We start from the raw sequence: 6,052 nt of genomic DNA on the forward strand, positions 1-6,052 counted from the left end.
CCCCCTGATAATCAATAATACATTTTTTTTACATTTTTCAAATTATTTTGCTGATCCAATCTGGTCGTTACTGACGTCACCTACTAAGGACTTCAGATAGATGTATGCAAGTTGATTAACGTATGCAACTATATATTCACACAAATATCTGAACATAATGATAATCGTCACGAAAACTGTATAACGATATATTTATTAAACGATACCATCTTTAATCACCAAAATTACACATGATAGCATAACAATCACTTCCGCCATAAATACTCAGCTCCGGTGTTGTCATTACCTCGGTTCTCTTTGTAGAACGTGACATTCCTGTGATTTTCCCTTCTGGTAAACAGTTTCTTATTATCCTCTTGCTTTCTTTGTACAAATGCCTTTTCAAATAAATCGCACTATTTCGTTGATTTTGAATAAGAAAATGATTTTTGATGTTCAGATTGGCAACTTATTACTTAACGTCCCGTGGTGATCATATATTTCTACAGTACTAGTCTATAAACGACAATATGGACACCGACGTCATTACGGTATCATGGTTAGGTACGCCCATATCATAACTTTCGTGCCATTCTGTTATGTTTACCGACTTGGTACCTTGAGGTTTACATACGAAACATACTTCCTTTGATGAAAAAATACTTAGAAACTTACAAATAAGATTAAAGTTATACCAATACCATTCCAATAGTGGTTTAAGTAAATAAAAAAAATCACATACATCGACCAAAAATGATTATTTTTTAATGATTGATCTGATATATATCTGATATAACAGATAAGTCGAGTGTCGTCTCCATCTTCCTATACTTTTCATTCAGAAGTTTAGTGCAAGAAAACAAGTTGGGAAGATTAGAAGCGGAAATACCAGAAAGAAAGGGATGACTCATCTGATGGAAAGCAACTCAAGTAAAGAATTATGAACTGTGAAAAGTCGAACGAGTCAAACACAGATACCGGCATATTAAGCCTGGTAGGCCGAGAAAGATTCACTCACTCAACTTATGACATTATTTATTAAACTATTTAAAGTTTTGATTCTTTTCAAAAGTGAACATGAGGAGACCTGCACTTTCCACTCCATATATGTTTTTTTTTTTTATCTCTTTGCACCCCATCTGTACCATACCTATTTTCCCATGAAAATCCTTTATTTGATTTACAGATTTATGTCATCTTGTGTAAACATTAATGTGTTGTATATTATTTTTGGAAGCTGGAAAACTTGTCCCCGATCTCCATTGTATTGATTTGATACAATCAAAATATGTTGAAATCAAACTCAAACAAGATTGGTAGCAATCCTAAATAAGAGGTTTTTAGGGCATACATCGCTCACCTGTATATTTCATCTTTCAACTCAAGACATTTTTATTTACAATTATATAGTTATATTTTTCACACAAGAAAAGGAATTTTAAAGATTTAAACTAAAATTTGTCAAATAACTTCATCTAAGCAGTGAAAGATTTTTTAACTCTCACTTCTATTTTCCACGTTGGACTCTTACAGACGCGTGATTTACGTAAAATTGTGTCTCTTTGACCAAAGGATATTTGCAACGAAATTTGATCAAAATGCTAAAAAGATGTATTTCAAAGATTACATCAATCTGCCGTTTAGGTCACGTCTCTGACAGAATCAAAGGGTGTTTCTAACAAAGTTTAAACAAATATCTGTCATTTTTACAGACGAGTAAGGAAATTCTTAAGTTCCTTTAACGCTATGATGCTTCTGAACAAATCTTTTTATAAATACTTCTCAACGGAAGCATTTCAAAACTATTCCACTGTTTCCCTATTATTCCCTGCCCCTCTGCTACACGAGGCGGGGGGGGGGGGGGGGGGGGGGGGTGGTTCAGACCGTTTATACAAAATTAAACTCGCGCACACAACCTAATGATGCTTCAGACCAAATTTGAACAAAACCCGCAAAGGAAGAATTTTAAAGGATTTTCGAAGTATCCATTTTGGGATCTACTCCTCAGGCCCCATTCATACAAGCCGGGTTCCCCTCCCCCACGGACATTTGAATAAATATGCAACATTGGTTTTGATACGTTTAAGATATATTGGAAAATAATTACTATTACGTAGTATCAATACTTAGCTTAATATGAATGCTTAGAAATATTGCATATGTATTTATTTTTTTTAAAAGGGAGTTTTACTTTCATGAAATGAAATTTATTACCTTGCAAGTTGATCTTTAGTACTGATTTGGAACTGCTTCAAGGTGATTCTCCTGAACAGAAATGCCATCTAAACGTTGTTACACAACATGATAACAACATGCATTCTTCTATATTATTACTCGTATCACCCTGTCATCCATGGTATATTACCTCTATCACCCAGGTCCAGGCTCGGTGGAGTCTGACTTTTTACACGTACACAAGACAGCTCCCTCTTACCTTTGGCCATATTGACCATTTGTCGTTCTTGTCCACCATTTCAAGCATCAACCCACGAGTAGACCCTCAGTGGACTCCGAGGTTTCCCTCGAAAGTTTCTAGATGAGATCATCCGCATAGATATGGGGCGCCATTTCACTTAACGTATTCCACATAAATGATTTCATTTAAAAGATCAGGTGACATTACTGAATTATTGCGCTGATACCACCTATCTATTATGAAGTTTGAATTTGTGATATCCCTAATTCGTTATAGCGGTCGGATGACACAGCGATAGCACACTTGCCTTTCCCATACGCGTTCGGGGCTCGATTACCGGAACGAACGTGAATAGGTAAGAGGTAACCTGGGTTTCCCCCGCGAACTCTGGTTTCTTCCCAAATTAAGACCTTCCTTCTGCACTTCCATTCCGTTCAACAAAGTAACTGATATGAAATTGTAGCTTGTTTTGCAGTTGTTGTCATTAGGGTGATATCCGCTGTTCAGCTTTACTTTGTGATATCACAAATTCAATATATCACTAAGTTATTAGATAATACCGTCGCAATAAATGAAATACTTCGGCGATGTCACATTTCCAGTGACTCGGTGAGATCACGGAAAAGATCATATTGCACTATGACGCAATTTGACCACGGAACGAATCTAATTGGCCGAAATTACGCGATGTTACAGAACACTCGCACGAGCATCGCAGAGTGCAATTCGATGTTAACTGAATAACACGTGATCGGATATAGACCAATCAGCATCTGATACAAAACTGAAACTGCTATAATAGGTGACCATATATTGATAGCACCGTCTAATAGTTATAATAATACCATCAAGTTACCATGGTGATTTAAACATAATCATTCCAGTGGTTTCACTGAGATGTAGTATAGAGTAAAACGGTGTCTCATTCACACAGCTTCAAGGCTTTAAACGACATGCATCTATCTATATAATGAATTCTCTAGAGACTAATTTAGATGTATGGCAAGAGGCCCACGGGGCCTTAACAGCCACATGAGTTACAATGCTGGTATACTTCTTGTAATATATCTCAAATATAATATTGTCAATAAAATATTGTACATGTAACGCAAATGTAAACTATGCATAAGATTAACTATCATCCCATGCTCAAGCTTCTAACAAGCTTTAAATTGAACGTAATGCACTCAAAAATATCATTTTTTATAAACTCTTCCATTCATCAATACCATCATGAATAGCAATTTACAAGTTTGGTGAAGCACCTTAAAGCCGTCAATTAAGAATATTTGGTTCTACCTTATATGGGTATTTTCACCCCTTTTTGGCCCCACCCTAAAGGTCCCTGTGGGATTGAAACCATATAATTTACAACTTTGATAAAACAAATCTGTAGGTTTTGATTAAACATGCCTCTAAAAATCTCTTTACTTTCCGAAGTGACTCCATTAGATAGCACATCGACGTTCTATCCTGTCCTAATGAGAATTCGTCCAATCATGTCCTCTACATGGTGTTCTTTTTCGAGTTACCTCCCATGGAACCATGAAGTTGGCTTTTCCATGCAGATGTTCTCACCATTGATGTTACATTAAACCTCGTTATCGTCAGAAGATGATTTGATAAAGATCAGTTACATATGTATGATGATATGCATAACATAAGATTTTATGTAGTCTCTTAGAAAATCTGGAGTCAAACTGGAGTGAAATGAAAAGTTAATTCATTGTAGAAGATATTTTCTTAACTTAATATTCAAGTGAAGACTGTAATTGTTTGTTGGAGGGATTTTAAGTAGGTTTCAGCCACATAGATAAGTTCATTTAGCTATCGAATTGTTTGAAAACTACTAAATAGCTTATTGATTAAGATTACTACTACAGTGGGATCATAATACATACAACGGACCCCACAGGACCCCGGAATGACTGACGGAGCGCGTCCAAACCTGGGCCGTATAATGAATTTTTAATTTCCATCAACCTTTCTCTGAAGACTACTTGTACGATTTTAGTCAGATATAGTCGTGTAATACATATTTACACTCACTTCATCAGAGTAGGATTCCGTGTAACGTTACTGACATCATTTTTTAATGCCGTATGTTTGTCTTGAACTTGAATTCAATATCATATTTACAATTTGTTTAGATCAGTACTGGTGATTTTTATTTTTTATTCTTAAGTGTCAATCATTCCTAAATTACAATGGGTGTATTGGAATTCACGTGACACGTGACCTTTTATCACCTCGTGATCTATTTCAGAACCGAGTCCTCTTAAATAGGTCAAGTATTATAATCCTGCTAGTCGTGACGAGGGTCCTTACTGAGAATGACCAGCAACCTATATATTACAAATATACCTCCCTGGACGCCATATACAGCCAAGTGTAGCTACAGTGTCGCCTGTTTAATCCGACACCTTCAGGCTCATAACAAATCATATAGTTAAACTCTTACTTCGATCATTACACAAGATCCTCTGATGTCAAAAATCATATATATATAATCTGTAACTTAATTTGACCAGCTTTGTTGTGTGACATAATTAAAGGACCACAAGACATTTACAATCATAGGCTGCGTAATTGGCGACACGTCATTTCATTCTTGTATGTATGCCTATGGGATGAATTTTGAGCTGAATGATGGTCATAATGTCGGAACAGTTATGTAATGTTTAAAATCTGCCAAACTTTACGGTAGCGACTTGTAAACGTACACAGTAGCTAACCTTTTACACCTTGTCCCATTCTATTAACGTAAACCAGATTTTATTTCCGTCTTAGAAATAAAATACTCATTAAAATGCTAATGTCCTGGAGTGTTTCGGCATTAGTCAACACAAGTAGTAGCCGCTTGGCAGGGCGTTTAAAATGAACCACGTATTACTCATTTTCGTTACTACAGCTTTAGGTGTATTAAACTTTGGAAAAAAAAACTTTATTATCATGAATTTATCTAAGAAACACTGAAACATGAGAAAACGAAGGTTATTTATTTATTTAACGAGCTTTAAGTTTTTACGGCCTGTCAGCATTTCAACAGACTTTCTCAAAATCCACGACTCCCCTAATTATCACACACCAAAATAACCGACTCTGATATCTCCAAAACGCTCGCTCTCCTAAACCCCTTCATTTCTGTTAGAAAATATCACCACCAAAAATTACTGTCCCGAAATCCGACTCCAAAAATCATTGCCCTGACCAAAATATCACTACCCTAAACTGCCACCGCCAAAATCTCACTCACTAATATCACTACAAAATGGTACTGTCTCAAAAATCTTGGTCCTTAAAATCATTATACCCTCTTAATCACTGTCAGAAAATATTACCCCATTGGTCACTTGTAACTATCCCGAAATCTCAATGTCCTAATGAAAATTTCACCCCCAAGATCACTGTCCAGAAACGAATTTCAGAAAGTCCTATTCAGTAGTGCGACTCTAGAAGGGTCACTGGCGCATGACGGCTATCTGTTCGTGTGTCACGCCAACTGAAGTATAAAGATACGGGAGAACATCACAGTGTCGTCACAGGTAAAATGAGAGCACAAGTGTGCAAGTGTTCCACACACAGCAGGAGCATGACAATTAACGTTTTACCTACTACAACGTCAGTGTTCGACTGGAACACAGCGACAACTGCGGT

Source organism: Ylistrum balloti, unplaced genomic scaffold (genome assembly GCF_031769215.1).
Source record: "Ylistrum balloti isolate Yb309-2 unplaced genomic scaffold, AGI_CSIRO_Ybal_v1 Utg370504, whole genome shotgun sequence".
NCBI lineage: Eukaryota > Metazoa > Mollusca > Bivalvia > Pectinida > Pectinidae > Ylistrum > Ylistrum balloti.